Genomic DNA, 18613 nt, shown 5'->3' with positions numbered 1-18613 from the left:
AGGACCTATCTCACTGTACCTTGTAGAATGTGGGGTGAGATATTCATCCCTCTCCTTGGAGCCAGGACTCCTCTTGAATTGCCATCCTCCAGCGATGTGGAAAGAGCCCTGACCAGGGAAGCTGGAACCTGGGTTCTCGTCCCACCACTGCTTCCAATCATATTCAGTCCACCTCACCTCTCTGAGACTCAGCTTTTATTTTTTTTAATTTACATTCAAGTTAGTTAACATACTGTGTAGTCTTGGCTTCAAGTGTGGAACCTAGTGATTCATCTCTTACATGTGACATCCAGTGCTCATCCTGAAAAGTGTCTTCCTTAATGCCCATCACCAATTTATCCCCCACCGCCCCCCATTCCAGCAACCTCAGTTTCTTCTCCATAATTAAGAGTGTCTTATGGTTTTATATATAGACATTGATGGCAGAGTAAAGTGTATGGTCTCAAACCATCCCTTCTCTGTTAAATTATATCCCAGGAGCCTGGTGCATTTCTTCACTTTTCTTGGGCTATGTGTTGGAAGTCCACTACTGGCCTGCCTCTTCCTCCTTTGAATTCTCTTTCTGCCTGGCATTACTCCTCTCAGCCTCTGACTTCATGTCAGTGTCTGGGGTAGCAGTGGGGTGGCAGTAAGTAGCTAGGTTGTGTTTGCAGCACAGACAGCCTCTCCTTACATTGCGTCTTCTGCACGGTAATTGATGCTGTCATTTTTACATTTCTTGGCACCAAATCCTTACCAGCACTTTAAGTGAAATCTTTTGATTATTTTATTCCTTTTTTTTCCTTTTAGAAAGTGTGAGATCTTCAACACCCTACCAGCAATATTTAGTGTCAAGACTGTGTAGTTTTAGAGGAGTGTGTGTGCTCATGTGCTTGTTGGGGGTGACGGGAAGAAAGACGCAGAAGGGGCCGGAAGGGTATCTGTTCTCTGTCTTAGCAAAGAGCAAGCAGAGATAGGCACACACTTCAACCCAGGAATGGATATAAGACACCAGGGAGAATTGGAGAATTTACTAAGAGAAGGGAATACAGACTTGCACAGTGTGTCTGCATGGAAGGCCTTCAAGCCTTCCTGAATGCCACCTCCTTGCGAGGCACTATATTGAGGGACTGTGGATCCGGAGAGGAGCAAGGCTCAGAGCCCCTGCCCTCATGGAACTTACATTGGAGGTTAGGAGAAAGAAATAAACAAATATATGTTTACGACTCTGAGGGAGCGAAGACCGTTTTAAACAAGACTTGAAATTTAAAAGCCGTAGAAGAAAAGATGTGCATGAAATCTTTCAAATGAAATTCAAATAAATGATTTGAAGACATCAAAACTTTGAAGTCTGTATAATAAAATACACAAGTAAACAAAATTAATAGTAAGCAAAAGATTACTAGAAAATTGTTGTGATATGTATCACACACAAAGGACGTTTCAACTGTATTGTATAGAATATCTACAAATCAAAAAAATTAAAAAAACATGGGCAAAGGATATACATTAGTGATCTATTGTCACATAACAAATTATCCCCTCAATTTAGTGGCTTAAAACATTTATTTTCTCACTGCTTGGGTAGGTCAGGCATGCAGGCAGGGCTTCGCTGGGGCTCCTTGCTCAAGATCTCTCCCAGGCTGCAGTGAAGGTGCTGGCTGGGGCTGTAGTCATCTTAAGCTCGACTGGGGAAGGAACTGTTTCCAAGCTCATTCACATGATCGTTGATGAGATTCTGTTCTTCATTGGCTGTTGGCTGGAAGCCATGTGGGCTTCTCCACAAGACAGCTAAATACGTGACATCTTATTTCGTCAGACTGAGGAAGAGCCAGGAAAAGAGAGAGAGAGTGCTAACAAGATGTTAGTCGCTGTCTTCTGTAACCTAACATTGGAAATGACAGACTATCATCTTTGTCATTTCTATTCATTAGAAACAAGTCACTGGGTCATTAAGGGAAGGAGATTATATAAAGGCATAAATACCAAGGGATGAGGACCATTGGGGGCCACTTAGAAGTCTGCCTACCACAGGATACAAGTGGGTAGTCCATAGACAGAGAAATGACCTATAAACTCATGAAAAGATGCTCAGCTTCACTAATCATGAGGAAATGCAAATTAAAATAATAAAGAGGAATCATGCTTTATCCGTCACATTAAGGAAAATTAAATAATGATGACATTTAGTTTTGGTAAGGGTTTGGGGAAACAGGTACTATTATGCAGTCCTGGTAGAAGAGAATATCGATATAAAACGTGAAGATGTGCATAGCTCTTTACCCAAAAAGGGAACTTCTAAGACTCTACTGCAAACAAAACAAAACAAAACAAAACAAAACAAAACAGAACAAAACAAAAAAAATACAAGTATGCAAAGCCCTATGTTCAAGAATGCTTGTGGAAATGGTGTCTGTGATAGTGAAAAATGAACCCACAGGCATGCCCATCTGGAGGATGGTTAAGTAAATTATGAGACATCTAATCCATGGGATTTAAGCCAGAGATGACAAGAATGAGGTAGATGAAAGATCTTCAAAACATATTTTTAAGTAAACAAAACAAATTGCAGAATAGTTAGTGTAATGCCAGGTAAAAACAAAACAAAAGCACACAATACAGCAAAACCATCATTTTTCTATATGCGTACGTGTGTGTCTAGATCCCTATTGAGACTATGGAAGGACACAGATCAAAGTGGTTACCTTGGGGGTGGGAGAAGAGTTGGGCAGGAGGAAGGATGGCTAAAGGGGGCTTCTTTTTATCTGTGTAGTCTTAGCTTTTACAATAAGAATGTGTACATGTATTCTTTAATTTAAAAGTAACTGAAAAGCATGGGTATTTTTGGAATACACAATTATTATGAGTGGAAATAACATAATCAGAGTAATCTTGGGAATTCAAAGTCCATCCTCCAAGAAAAAGAGAACATACGAGGAAAGAAGAAAGTCCAGGGGCTCCTGGGTGGCTCAGTCAGTTAAGCTTCCAACTCTTGGTTTTAGCTCAGGTCATGATCTCACAATCATGGGATCGAGCTCTGCATTGTTGTTGGCTCTGTGCAGACAGCACGGAGCCTGCTTGGGATTCTCTGTCTTTCCTCTCTCTACTCCTCCCCCACTTGTGCGCACGCTCTCTCTCGCTCTCTCTCTCTCTCTCTCTCACTCAAAATAAAGAAAGAAGAAAGTCCAATAGACAAACAAAAATAGAGGAAAATCTACCCCCCCCACTTCTCTGACATTGTTTCCTTAAAGAAAAATCTGAAACAGTTTGGAAATGTCATAGATCCTAATAGTCTGTGGGCACCATAGCTTGGGATCAGTTAGAGCCTCAGTAAATAATGGTGAGATCAGATGAGTGTTTAAATCCCTTTCTGATCTATAATATCTGCAAGGCTGTCATTTCTGATTAACTGCGGTTAAAATATTAGAATATTTCTGTACTGGTTAGTAAATAGCCACTGTCACATGGACCAGACTCCTCCCCATCCACCCCCTCCACCTGACACTGTGACCTCCCCCTGGACCTGCACCTCCCACAAATCAGCAAGAAAAGAGGAAATGTCTATCATACCAGGAGCCCAGGACCTTGCTTGACAGGCCAGCATCAGTTCTGATTGGCCAGTGCCAGGCTGTTGTAGCGGTATATGTATATGCTTATAGATATAAAGTTTTAGGTAATTCAGGATGTTTGATGCATGACATGAGGTGATAAGGAAGCCAACCTATGTAGAACATTAAAAGCAGGTACAGCGTTAGTGTTAATGATAACACCTCTTTCCCTCTCCCTTAGGTCACGATGGTAATGGGAGGAATAGAATTGGATGGAGATTAGAGGAGTTCTTGAAATATTGGGGCCTATGAAATGTTGAAAAAGTGTCGTCCCCTCAGGTTGACTTGGCTTACACATGTCAAGTTGTAGATTCCATGCTCTTAACAACCCATCTTAAGATTTCTTTTTGTGAATCAGGGGCACCTGGGTGGCTCAGTCGGTTGGGCATCCGACTTTGGCTCAGGTCATGATCTCGCGGTCCGTGAGTTTGAGCCCCGCATCGGGCTCTGGGCTGACAGCTCAGAGCCTAGAGCCTGTTTCAGATTCTGTGTCTCCCTCTCTCTCTGACCCTCCCCTGCTCACGCTCTGTCTCTCTCTGTCTCAAAAATAAATAAAAACGTTAAAAAAATTTTTTAAAGATTTCTTTTTGTGAATCAGTATAGATAGAATGGCAGTACAGCATAGGAGTGCTGTCTGAATGGGCATTGAGTGCCTTGGGAACAAAGACAACAGTATGGATCAGGGAAGGCTTTCTGGAGGAGGTGATGCCTATGCCTACCTGGCCTTTGGAAGACAAATAAGAAATACCCAGCTGAAGAGAAGGAAGGATAGGTATTTCAGGCAATGAGAAAGGTGACCAGAAAAGAAGGAGGAAGAGGAGGAGGAGGAGAAAAAAAGAAGGAAGAGAAGGAAAGGAGGAGGAGTGGGAGGGGGAGGAGGGGGAGGAGAAGAAGCAGCAGCCTTGAAAGCGAAGTTTAACAAGGCTGGAGAAAAGAGTGTGGACAATGGGCTAGGAGGAAGCTGGCACAGAGGCCAGGACAGATGTAGGAGGAGACCGTGGTGACATAACTAATTCAGGGAGAAATGTGCCTTGCAGGGTCTAAGCAAAAGTGCCACACTTCCCACCTTTTCTATACTGCCTGAAAGTATCTTTCTTTAGTCTTAATTCTTGATTCTCCTTCTCCAAAATCAAACTCTGCCTTGCCACCTCTAGCCCCAGGAAACAGATTGACTTTTGCACAAAAGCACTAGCAGAATGGGAATTTTTTTAAGTTTATTTATTTTTGAGAGAGACAGAGGGAATGGGGGAAGGGCAGAGAGAGAGGGAGAGAGAATCCCAAGCAGGATTCTGTCAGCCCTGCTGACGGCACAGAACTCGAACCCAGGAACCATGAGATGAGTCAAAACCAAGAGTTGGATGCTTAACCGACTGAGCCACCCAGGCACCCCAGCAGAATGGGAATCTGCAGCAGCTGTATTTGAGCTTCTCTGGCAAAGATATAAACCATGGCTTCAAGATGACCCACTTGGGATCACAGGCTCTTGGTCCTTGACACCAATGGATAGACAGGAGTCACCTGAGTTAGTCACCACATGTGAATAACCTGTGGACTGTGGAACTCTAGGTCTGGAAGTGCTGGTCTCAGGGAAGAGAGAGCCCCTGCCCCCACCTCAGGGTTAGAGTCCTGAAGGCCACCCTGTCACCTTCACCTCCTCTGCTCTCTCCTCCCAGTGAAGGTACTGGGATGGGCAGGACTCACCAGGTTCTCAGGAGGCCTGCGGGTTGTGGTTCATGTCTTCTAAGCAGAGTTTGGTGGCGAGAAGTCTGATTTCGTGTCTGCTGGCTACTTTAACGGTTTCTGACATGGGTACCATGGACACGATGTCTGCATCCTCTGAGCCTCAGATTCCTCATCTGCAGTATGAGGAAAACAATAACCATACAGAGTCTTAACCAGTGACGCCCCCATCACTTCCTGTTACAAAGTGATGGACCAGTGGAAGTCAGCATTCTCACCCAAACCGCCAGTCCCCTGGCAGGGAGCTTAGGAGAGGGTGAAGCAAAGAGCAGAAGGTTTCTTCTTAACATCTTGAGGGAGAGAGAGAATGGCTTCCACTACAGGTGTTAAGATTAAAGACCATTCTTGAAGGAGGGAGGACCCAGAGACCTATACTTAGAATGAACGGTAAATTATGACAAGCAGATATGGGAGCAGTAAAGGTGCACACAGAGAGATCATCCTGGCGCTGTCACCAACTAGCTGTGTGACCTTGGACATGTTGCTTAGCATCTCTGGGACTCGGTGTTCTCATCTATAAAATGGGGGGGATGATATTATCAACTTAATTTTTGTTGGGTTGAATCTGCATTATTATAAGGATTAAATAAGTTAATACAGGTAAAGTTACCAGATCACTGTTAACTCGATTGCTTTAATTCTTATGATGCTTCCATGGCCCTGGTGGTTGAATCCTCTGTTTTATCTTTGGGGTAACAATCATCACTAGTTACCCTGACAGTGAGTGGGAGTGGTCATTGGGAGGAACAGTAGTTCTGGGCACAATCTACTTTTCAGAGAAAATATAATAGATTGTTGCCATAATAGCATTTGGAGAGAAATTCCTGTCCCAAGTGGGGCCAGTGATTTACTCTGTGGTTATGAGTATATAATGTTACTAATGTAGTGTGTGTGACCCTAGCTCTTCTAAACTTTCATTGTCGGTGGATTTCAGCAATCCCCGGCCTCTCCTAAACGTCTGGAGTGGGGTGAGAGTCGGGGGGTGGGGGCTATCTCTCTTTCCCCCCTGCCACAGCCCCTCCCTGTAGCACTCTAATGAAATGGCAGCCCTTGGGTGGAAATTCTGAGCTCTCAGGGCCCTCACCCATGGGAGGCTGGCTCAGCCTGCCTGCTTCTTTACTGAATGCAAGACGAGGCAAGAGGCCAAGGCGATTTCCTCTCTTTTACTGCATCATAAAAAAGCATCTCATTCTGCATGTGACACCTCTCGAGTGCTCATGCCCAGGCCATGATTAACAGATAATCTCATAAAGGCCTGTGGTCCAGCTGCCAAGACCCACCTGGGGAGAAAGCAAAGGCCTACAACAGAGACCCTTCCTATAGCCTCAAAGACTTGTTTCCTTAAAGTCACTCTTTTCCCATCTGGGGATAATCTAGGCTCTCCTGCCCCTCGCTGGCTTGGCTCCCTGGCTGCCATTTTGCTCTTTCAAAGGGAAGCTTGCTGCCAAACACCCAGACCCTTCCAAAGAGAGGATGTTATTCTCTGACTAAATTAGAGAAGTATTGAGCTGGAGACTTTGGGAATTGTCCAGTAGCAAAACCCTTTCATTGTAGTGATGGGACAAATGAGGCTCGGAGACATCAAGCGATTACCCCAGGGTCAACCCACAAAGGAATGGTAGAAGTGGACTTGGAATCCAGATCTCCTGACACTCATTTGAAGTAGCCATTGTCTGCATTCCCACGGACCATAACCCAGTACTGTGTCCTGACTGTTTATTGTGTCTGAGCCATCCAAGAATGGCCTGCTGAGATGGGGCCTGAGCTCCCAGACTGGACTTGGAGCCATCTCAGGAAACCACCGGTGCTCCTTTTTGCCTGTTCAGCTCAGCAAGGACACCCAGGAGGGGACAAGGGGATTCATGACTGGCTGGTGGCAGAGCCCCCCAGCGGGAGCCTGACTCTCTATTAGATCCCAGTGACCAGCACAGGCCACTCCTCTTTCAGCCTACAAGGACCACGGTGCAGAGGAAATAGCATGGGTGTGGGTGTGGAACAGACCTGAGCTCCATTCCTGACACTGCTGCCTTCTAGCTGTGTGACATTTGGCCATACAATTTGCTCTGAATTACGTTTCAAAAATAAGAGTAAAAATTGCTAGCGCCACAGGCTGTTGTGAGGGTTAAAAGGGATCCTTCACAGATATGCTGAGTATGGAGCCTGACTATATGTACTCAATGTGCAGTTCTTGCCATTATTATTGTCATCCCTCCTACTAGACAACATCAGGCAAGTCACAACCTATGTAAACTTCAAGTTCTTCATTTTCTCTAAAATAATGAGACTATTCCTACCCTACAGACTTAACCAAAAGTTTATGGCAAAGCACCTAGTGGGTTCTCCAGTCAGCTTTAATTTCCTTCCTCCCATCTGGCAAGTCCACAGGGGAGTTCTGGTAGACAGAAAGAAAGATATGTTAACTCAAGGTTAAGGCTTGAGTTCTGTTATTTCCACCATGGGTGCTAAACATCTATACCTGTATCTCCATCTGATGTGTCTCTATCTGTCTCTATATTTCTGTGTCTATCTCCATGACATATATGCTTCTAGTTTTTCTCTTACTTTTTTAAAACAAAGGGAAGTCATTCAATTGTATTTGAAAAAAGAAAAAAGAAAGATATGTTCATGCTCCTTATAAACAATTAATATAATAGAGAAAAGTTTAGGGGCGCCTGGGTGCCTCAGTTGGTCAAGGATCTGACTCTTGGTTTCCAACGAGGTCATGATCTCACAGTTCGTGAGATCGAGCCCCGCATTGAGCTTTGTGCTGACAGCGCAGCACCTGCTTGGGATTCTTTCTCTCCCTCCCTCTTTCTGCCCCTCCCCTGCTGTCTTTCTCTCTCTCTCAAAATAAATTAATAAACTTAAAAAAAATTTAAATAGAGAAAAGTTTAGAAATGAAAATAGTAAAATAACCCAAATAATAATACTCATATATTGAGAATAAGCAAACATCATCACTGTTGTCTTTGTATTTGTATACATAGATAGAAAAATAAATATCTAAAAAAACTTTAATAAAAATGAAATCATAACTCTAAATACTATTGTAAAATATGAAGTATTACCTTTAACTTTCCTGGAATTTAACAGAAGAAAATATACCAAAGAAAACTGTAGATTATTGAATACATGCTTCTTTACCATAGGGTAGTATTTCATGAAAAATCCTTTCAAGGTCGATGGAAGTGATTATAGAAAGCATCAAGAGATGGCAGTCATCATGTCTTCTGAAACCATGTTTCAATGTTAATAGCAATAACGTTTGGGCTGTGGAAGATAAAGACATTAACACCCTCACACGTTCTCAGCTCCCCTCTCCACAGAATTTGGATTTTGTTAGTTATATGATTATTTGTACATTGTTCAGACTTACAGCTCTGTCTGCTCTCTAACTAGAATAGTTCCCATATTTCATGCAACCGTTCAATTCCAGCTCCCATGACTTACCTTGTAGGTAGGGTAAGTGGGGTAGGGGCAGCTAAACCGCAAAAGAGTAAAACATATGGTGTATTAGGAAATCATACATGCTATAGAACAAAAGCAAAAAGTAAAGCAGACAAAGGGAGGTCCAGAATACTGGAGTAGAGTGGAGTGGGCACATATTGCCATAGGAAATAAGGCAGTTAGGGCGAGCTTCATTGAAGATAGTGTTTATTACCACTATAAATATTAACTAGACCTACTGCTTACCACTAGTGCACCTTCATGGTGTTTCTGTTCCTAAGTTATTTTTTTCTTTATTTCTTAATTGCCTGAATGTCACTGTCACATAGTTTTGTTCAAGAAGGGGGCCGTATTACTGATTTCTCAGCTTCGAGAAAGTCTATTGCTTTTTATATTTAACAACACTCTTGTGCGGTTGTAACACCTGGGGTACATTTTCTCTCTCTTATTGTGAACACTGTCTTTTGGCCTTAAATGTTGCTGTGGAGAAAGCTGAGGCCAGCTTGATTTTAACCCCTTGAAATGATTTGCTTTTGCTGATTAAATGTTTGAAGTGTCATTTTTTTTTTAAACTTACATACCTCTATTTTGAGTTGTCTGTATTAAATTTTCCTGGAACATGGTGTATCTTTCAATTTGCTTTTGCAAGTTTTTAATTTATTTAGATAATTTAAAAAATTTTTACCTTTGGGTTTGGAAACTTATTTTTTTTATTTACTAGGCTTTAAAAAAATCTATTAGTTTCCCTGTACTTGTTTTTAATACCGTTGTTTTAATCTACATTTACTGTGATTATCTCAAGCTTCTATCCATCTAATTCATTTTTAGTGAAATATACCTGTTACTTGCTCTAATTTTTTTTTTACATTTATTTATTTTTGAGAGAGAGAGACAGAGACAGAGACAAAGCACAAGCGGGGTAGGGGTAGAGAGAGAGGGAGACACAGAATCCGAAGCAGGCTCCAGGCTCCGAGCTGTCAGCACAGAGCCCGACGCGGGGCTCGAACTCACGAACGGTGAGATCATGACCCGAGCCAAAGTCAGACATCCAACCGACTGAGCCTCCCTGGTGCCCCACTTGCTCTAATTTTTATATTAGTTCTGTAGTGATGTGGTTTGTGTCCTCAGTTTGTTTCTCTAGATCCTCCATCTCCTAATTTGTCTTCAACCTCATTATCTTGTCTCTCAGAGCTTCTGTCCCTGAATTTATACTCTTACTAAGATGTTCTATAACCTGAAAGGCTATGAAGATTTCCTTTTGTTCTTTTGTTATGTTTTCTCCTAGGTTGCTTCTTTATCACTCTCCCCTCCTCTTTCCTCCCTTCTTTCCTCTTTCCCTTTCTCCCTCCTTCTCTCCTTCCCTTTCTCCCTCCTTCTCTCCTTCCCTTTCTCCTTCCTTTCTTTCCTCCTTCCCTCCTCCCCCTCCTTCTCTCCCTCCCTTCCTCCTAGCCCCCTTCTTCCCTTGTTTCCTCCCTCCGTCCCTTGTTCCTCCCCTTTCTCCCTCCCTCCTTTCTCCCTCCCACCCTCTTCCACCTCACTTTCTTCTTTCACAATGTTTGCATAGCTCTTTCATAAATAAGTGAGAAGTTCTTACGATGCTGTTTCAACTCACCAACATAACATTTGTAGAAGCTCATTATAAAGTGTCTGATTCCACATCTCTGCCTTAGAAAGTACCGCCTGGGGAATACATTTGAATCTATGTTTGTTGCCTAAGACTCTCTGGAAGACACTTAGGGCCTGCACTTCTGACTGTTTCCCCTGCATCCAGTATGGCGGTATGGTGGACTGAGGCAGCGAATTTAGACCGGAGACTCTGAGGGGCATCCTGACTGGCTGGTGGGCTGGGACATGGACCAGTGAGGCTAATGCTACGACTAGAAGCTGTAGGAACCAGAAGAAACTGACTTGAGGGAGCCAGAATCCAAGTTTTAGTATCTAAATTGAAAACTTGGAATCAGTATCTACAGTGGCTGAGAGAGCTTATGTTCTGAAGGGAAGCTGGCATTTAGTCCAGGCTCTGTAGCTTGGTGGTTTTATAATCTGGCTCCTCTGCCTTCCCATCTGCACAAGGGTGGTAATGATGGTATCTTTCTCATAGAATTGTTGTGAGGATTAGCTGAGGCAATGAATCAACACTTCCCTCAGTGTGGGCAGCTTTCATAAATGCTAGCATTTTCTATCATTATAATAGTGAGACACAGAGGACACAGACTTCTGACAGGCATTGATACCACAGAATATCTGATCAGAAGGCAGCACTTAGCAGCGAAAATATGATCGAAAGTGGCACAATGTTTGGTGTCAGGAACAGCACGTAAGGCCTGTGATTAATCGCTCACAATGAGACCCCAGGCTGTGGCTGGGAGGCCTTGGGGCTCACACTCCTTCCTCCAGGATGCTGGCAAGAGGTGAGGGGAAAGGAGGGAAGCATGAGAGCCAGACAGGGTGGCTTGCCACAGTCCAGGGGCTCCCAAAATGTGGTCCCCAGACTAGTGGCATCAGCATCACCTGGGAATTTGTTAGAAATGTGAATTCACAGGGGCGCCTGGGTGGCTCAGTCGGTTGAGCGTCCGACTTTGGCTCAGATCGGGATCTCGTAGTTGACAAGTTCGAGCTCCATGTCAGGCTGTGTGCTGACAGCTCAGAGCCTGGAGCCTGCTTCGGATTCTGTGTCTCCCTCTCTCTCTGCCCCTCCCCCACTCATGCTCTGTCTCAAAAATAAAGAAAACATTAAAAAAAGAAAAGAAATGTAAATTCACAGCTCTGGCTCCACACCTAGTGCATCAGAAACTCTGGAATGGAGACCTGGACATTTGTGCTTGAACTAGTCCTCCCAGTGATTCAGAGGTACTCTTAGGTTTGAGAACCATTCTGACTTCTACTATTATGCCAGTGTTTGGAGAATGAATGGCCAAGATGGGAAGGCAGTGACCCTAGAGTGCCATGGCCAACATCTTGGAAACTTGAAGTAGGCTGTGACTTTGTGGGCAGAATTAGACTGAGTTGTGCTTGTTAACAACCAATGAGCATTTTAATAGGCATATCATCAGCCTGCATACTTATTCCTCTAAGTATATGTCATTTGTGTATCCTCTACATACATGTGGATACTGCTATGCTTAACCTATTCTTTAGTGAACCATAATTTTGATTATAAAATGGTAAAACATAGAGAAACACTTGAGTCTCATAGTTATGGTAAAACTCTGGAGCTTACGTTAAACCAGAGTATCATCTGCCATCTGGTGGCAGCATACCCCACCGGCAGGTTCCACAGCAATACCACAAATGAAAGATCTCAGGGAGCTAGGAATTGGGGAAGGGGGGGGTACATCTTGGGTCTGAAGAAATTAGAGGAAGATTCCTCCTCATGTCAGCTTATGATGGTTCCTTCTTAGAGAAGTGAGGTGGAATACGGATGTTAGCAGCAGACAGAACTGGGCTAGAGCAACTTTTGGAAAGTTACTTCACATCTTCGAGCCTCAGTTTCCTCATTTTTAAATGGAGGTAAGAGTAAAATAATGCTTCAATTTCCAGATTATTGTGGGGGTCAAATGAGGGAATTGGTTGAAAACAGCTGGATATGTTTGGAAAACTGTTAAGAGCTGCCCAGATGTGAGTTGTTTATTATTTATGTCTGAAATTTGGTCTTTAATTGTGGAATGTAATGTTCTCTGTTGGAAGAATTCTAGATATTAGCAAACAGGTGGAGAAGGTATTTTGGTGTTTGGGTTTGTCTTGAAAAAAAATTTTTGAAAGACTTAGGGCCAAGAGATTCTGCCCTGAGATTACCCCAACTATGATTTAGGAAGGAAAGGGGAATGATCAACTCTATGCCCCACCAAGGTGGTGGGGCAGGAAGTTGAAGAGCCCCTGGCCATAAGCCATTCAGGTGCCTTTTGTCCTTGTGTCATCTGGACTTGGGAGAAGGAAGGATGGAGAGGAAGACAGAAGGCTGGGTAGAAGTTTGCAGAGAGAAAGGTGGGAATGAGGAAAAGGGAGAGAAAGATAAAGACAAGAAGACAGGAAGGGAGTCAGCAACCAAGAGAATAAGAGATAGAAGAAAGAGTCCTTGGGGGGAACCAAGTTAAAAGAAGCTTCAACTAGAGGGAAGAGAAAAGGACATGTGCCCTGGTGCTGTTGCCCTAGAGGGTTCCAGGCCTTTCCAACTGGCAGTACTTTTTTGTGAGTCCACTTTTGCCACTGAGACACTTGTTTCTTCAGGGACCTTGTGTTTTTGTACACGTGAAGTGTTTGGATCCAATGTGCTTAGTGAAAGAGAAGAGTCCTACATCGCTGGAAAAAGAGACCAGATGTCTTTGAAATCATCTAAATTGTCTCTATTTAAAAAAAAAAAAAAAAAAAAAAAAAAAGAAGTTACTCTTTCCATTGCTGCCAGATCTGAAAGTCCAATTTGCCAGGATAATATATCCGGTGTGGATAAAGATTTCCAAAGTTGAAGTGTTTGTTGCTTAGCAACCTGGAGGCATGAAGGGGCCATTTGGGCTCTGCCATTGAACCCTTTGGGAGACCAGGCTTCACTCAGCAGCAGGCATGGGCTGAGAAGGAACCAGGGCTCACTCGGGCCTTGAGCCCACACTGTCCCTCCTCTTGTAGGTTTCTCCCCAGGTACTTGAGGGTAATAAAGTGTAAACAGAGGAGGAAGGGGAAGCAGAAAGAGGCAGAGAGAAAGGGAGCCGCCTAAAGAGAAAGGTCCCAGGCATTGAGTGAGTCTAAAAGAAAATACCAGTTGTGCCTATGACTTGATCATTGGCTTTCGGCACACATCCAAATATCTACTACTCCAGTGCTGTGGAACGAGAATACTTTTGTACTTTGAAAATGCTATTTTTACTACTAACCGTAAAGAGAAACTATGTACATTATTATTATTGTTATTGTTATTATTATTATTGCTATTTTCCCTGTCTCAAGTTTCCGTGGAAACCTGCCTACCTACTCATCTGTGCTCTACATGAGGGGTGGGCACTGCAGTAGTTAGTTCCTCCAAATCCATTGCCCCTTCTCCTGGTAATTACTCTGGTATTTGGTCCAGTTTGCACCCTGCCTCTACACAGTTCTAGCAACAGCAAAGAGGTGACTCTATACCTAGGGCCTGTGGCCCAGACCGAAGCTGGTGTGCTCAATCTCGTCTTCTGGCCATAGTTATTTCTTCGGGGACAGGACTGTGACCCCATTCTGACTACAGAGCTACAAGAAGAGAAGTTTGCTGGGGGTTCCCAGAAGAGCTCTTCCTCAGGCATCTGGGGAAATTTCTGGGGGTAACCCTGTTTTTTTCTCTCTGGGTACTTGCAGCCATTTGGGGGACCATAAGAGGGAGACAACCTTAAGATGAATCTGATTCTGGGAAGGGCAGGGTGAAGGGAGAGGAAATAATGAACAATGAAAAAATCCTTGATGGTATACGCTACTGAATCAAACTGTTCCTGAAGCCCAACTTGATCTTCAGTCTCCAATTATATAAGCCAATAATTGTCCCTTATTGTTTAAGCCAGTTTGAATTGGGTTTTCTGCTACTTAGAATCCAACATTTTTTATTGATGCAGTAACCTTTATTGAGCACCTATTCTATGCCTGTCACTCCATAAAATGCTCTTACATGTGTTATTGTCGCCTAATCCCCATGGTAACCTGGCAGGAAAGGTATAACATCCCTATTTTTCAGCTGAAGAAAAACCCCAGTTCTGATACTGCAGTGGTTTGTAGTAGAGCTGGGATTTTGATCCAACGTCTGACTTCAGAGCTCAGGCTCATCCCCAGGCTCAGATTCTCTGCTGGCAGGCGAGGAGATCTGCTCTCAGCAGAGTGGGGAGGGAGAGCAGTAAGGGAAGTCAGAAGTGAGTCCTGAGCTGACAGCATTGACAAAGGCCAAGACAAAGGCCCGAAGTAGAATCTGCAGTGGGTTCAGATGATCTGGCTGGTTCAGGGTCCTCGTGTGGTAAGCCACCCTCTGACAGCACGTGGCCCCCTCTCTGGCCAGGCCACAGCTTGCTTTAAATACCAGCACCCTGGACACCACGAGGAATAAAGACTTAATGACAACTACTCATCCCTATAAACATTTGCAAAGGCTTGTGAAATTTTATTTTATGTAACTTGTGTTTCCTAATTTAATGGCTTCCTTTCGGTGTCCCTCTTCCAAGTTAAGACATATCAGCAAACTGCTGGAATGACAAGACCATGGGGACGTGATGGTACTAGTTAACGTTCAGAGTATTTACTCCATGCCAGCCGCTCTTCTGAGAGCCTTCCACATGCAGTTTGTAGGTTATGAGTTAGTGTATTGTCACCCCTCTGTTGTGAGTGTGGACATGGAGGCTTAGAGAGGTTAGATCCCTTCCTAAGGTCACACAGCTACATCCTGTGCTCTCAGCCACTACCCTATATTGCCTTTTCATGCAGACAGAATGAGGAAAACCTCTCACCAAGGTTCTTGGCAAACAGGATATAATAAGTCTAGTGACAGATTGAGCATGCTTGACTCTAAGCACCAGAATAACCCCATTTGGTGTGGAAATGAACCAAGTGTGGCTATAAAGTTGTGAGACTGATCTTTTAAAAACACACACACTTTATCATGCATACGACTGCCACACTTTTAGAAGTTATCACCTCACCCCATACTCTCACTTTTGAAAGAAAGAAAACCAGAAAAAAAGATTCATATAAATAGCTTTGAAAAAGAAAAATGATGAGAACAGACCAGCACTGCCAGGCATGCAATATACTACAAGGCAGTATTAATTAAAACAGCATATGGTCCTGCGGATGAAAATAGACAAATAGATGAGTGGGAAAGGACAGAAAACCCCTCCACACTATTATTTGGTATACAGTAGAAGTAGTATTCCCTATGTGGAGGTTGGGCAGAATGTGGCACCCAGAAACATACTGATTTGGATTCTTTCCTCCTATCCTATACCACATTAAATTCTGGCTAGATTAAAAAATAAGATGTAAAAAGTGAGTCCACAAAATATCTAAGAGAAAATTTAAGTTCATGATTAGGAAAGGCTGTCCTAAATATTGCACCAACAACCAAAACCATGAACACATTTGTAGATTTAACTGTATAAAAATTAAATATTTCTGTATAGCAAATATACCACAAAATATACAAAAGACAAAGGTTCCTAGCCTTGACATACAAAGAACTCTTATAAAATCAGCAAGATAAAATGGAAAACATAGCAATGTCAAAAAAAAATCAGGTCGGGGCACCTGGGTGGATCGGCTGGTTGAGTATCTGACTCTTGATCTCAGCTCAGGAGATGATCTCACAGTTCGTGAGTTTGAGCCCCGAATTGGGCTCTGCGTTGACAGTGCAGAACCTACTTGGGATTCTCTCTCTCTCCCCCTCTCTCTCTGGCCTTCCCCAGCTCATTCTCTCTCTCTCTCTCTCTCTCTCTCTCTCTCTCTCACTTTCTCTCTCTCTCTCAAAATAAATTTAACTTTAAAGAAATGTCAGGTTGCTTTAACAAATTATTAGTGGAAGCATAAACTCACACATGATGAAATACAATCGTGCAACATACATCAAAGACCTTAAACATTTGACTCAGCAATTCTCCTCCCAGAAATTTATCTTAAGAGAATGACTGACATATACACAGAGACATTTGTGTGAAAGATAGTCATCACAATGTCATTCACGATAATACTAAAAGGTGAAATTAAGCTACCTGTCTGAAGAGAGAATAGGTTAAATAAATGAGGGGGTCTATCCATTCAAAGAGCATTTAACAGTGATTAATGAAGAGGGTATACATGTATATTAACTGGCATCAAAACATGTTTTTGATCTGCTGTTAAGTGGAAAAAGGAACTTATAAGTATGTATCAAAATATTGTACTTGTGTATAGATATAACCCTCTTCCTCTAAGAATCCCTAGTAAACTATCTAATTATATATATATATACACACACACATATATACACACACATATATACGTGTATATATATGTATATATGTGTGTATTATATATATAATATCTATGTTTTCTAATATTTTCTAAAATATACATTTCTAGGTAATAAACTTACATACATTAGCAAATTGTTTTGTATATATAAAATATCGCATAATAAAAAGCAAATACTGAGGGTGTGCTTATAAGTAACAAGACTGTTTCTTCCCTTTTTGTGGCCTGAGTGACTTTTGAATTGGCCCAGTAGGTTGCAAGGAAAAGCATGGGCTTTGAGAACCCCAATGACTTGGTTTGAAATTTCACTTATCCTATACTGGTTGTAAGATTATGGGCACACTTCTTAACCTTCTTGAGACTCAGGATTCTCATCTTCAAAATAAGAATAATATCTACTTTGCATGATTATATTATATGCCATACATGCAGATACTTAAGCCCCTAGCTCTGTGACTGGTACCTAGAAGAGTGTTAGTAAATTGCAACAACTGTTATTCTCCTTTAATTAACGCTCAGCTTGAATGCCTCTCTGGATGTCTTCAACTACATTAGGCAGCTGGTTCTCTACTGACCATTTTTTCATAGCTCTTTGTGGGCACCTGCTATTGCTTACTCTGCATTGACCCACTAGATGTGATGAGCTCCTGGAAGCCAAAGATCAAATGGGCCCATCTCTGGATCTAGGGGCACGTAAATATTTGTTGAATGGATAAAGTAGTAAATGAATAACAACTAAGATCAATGACAGCAAGGCTGAAATAAGTAAACATTTCCCTAAGAGAACAACTTTTGAGAGCTACACTCAATGGTATATATATTATGGTTCATGTTTTAAAATGTTTTTTATTTATTTAGAGAGAAAGAGCATGCATGTGAGCAGAGGAGAGAGGGAGAGAGAGAGAGAGAGAGAGAGAGACAAAGAGAGAATCCCACGCAGGCTCCATGTCCTAGAGCCTGACGCGGGGCTGGATCTCACCACCGCGAGATCACAACCTGAGCCGCTATCAAGAGTTGGCTCCTTAACTGAGTAAGCCACCAAGGTGCCCCCATTTTCTTAAAAACTACCTGAATGTTATTTTGGAATCCCATCTCATGGGAAATGGGACTCTAAGATAAAATATATAATACATCAGATATATTATACCAGTAGCAAATGCAAATATTTATTGAGTACTTAACTGTGGGCCTGGCACTATGCTAGGCACTATTTATTTATTTATGTATTTATTTATTTATTCATCTCAGAAGATAAACAGTGAAGAAACTAATGATTAGAGAGTATAAGTCACTTGCATCCAGTATCTAGAGTGGCAGAACAAGAGTTTGAACCCACATCTTTCTGGCTGATTTTGATTCTTAACCTATGCTCTTAACCATGACTCTCCCCAGCGTGGCATTTCAAAGGCTTTATTGAGGAGAATGTTGAAAATCTTGTCATCACTGGATCCGTGGGCCTCAAGGGCTCTGGAGAGATGCCCCCAGCACGGATGGTGAGGAAGAGGAAGGGTGTTGTGATAAGAGGAGATAACCAAAAAGAATGAGAGAAGGGGGGGGATGATGGGGAGAAACAAGATGGGGTGCCAGACAGACTGGGGGGAAAAACCCTCTGTTGACCACCATGGCTTGCCATGTTGGGAGGCAGCATTTTTAATACTTGGGCAAAATTTTGAAGTGGGCCATACTAATGGCATAACCGAGGCAGGGATGATGGGTATGCAAGTGAAATTTTGTTTTGTTTTACAGTTTTAAAAGAACAACCATTATTGAAATAAGAATATTGATTTGTTGTGTTAAATTAAAGCACATCGACTGTCTAGGAAAACATTGGCAGTAGGAAGAGGTCTTTTACCTCCCTTCCCCACAAGCCTTAACCTTCCCCCCACCCCCCA

The 18613-nt window shown here is 42.6% G+C and overlaps 1 long non-coding RNA gene across 1 annotated transcript; it reads right to left on the bottom strand.

Moving 5' to 3' along the window:
• Positions 1–1318: 1318 nt before the first annotated feature.
• LOC123602589 lies at positions 1319–17381 on the bottom strand. The gene is made up of 4 exons (XR_006714515.1): positions 17297–17381; positions 8778–8808; positions 5289–5443; positions 1319–1799 (listed from the first exon to the last, which is right to left on the bottom strand). It is a non-coding gene; the product is annotated as an uncharacterized LOC123602589 (long non-coding RNA).
• Between the last annotated feature and the right edge of the window lie 1232 nt (positions 17382–18613).

Source organism: Leopardus geoffroyi, chromosome D1, assembly GCF_018350155.1.
Source record: "Leopardus geoffroyi isolate Oge1 chromosome D1, O.geoffroyi_Oge1_pat1.0, whole genome shotgun sequence".
Taxonomy (NCBI): domain Eukaryota; kingdom Metazoa; phylum Chordata; class Mammalia; order Carnivora; family Felidae; genus Leopardus; species Leopardus geoffroyi.
Note: the sequence above shows the minus strand (reverse complement) of the source record. Positions and strands in the feature narration are given on the sequence as shown.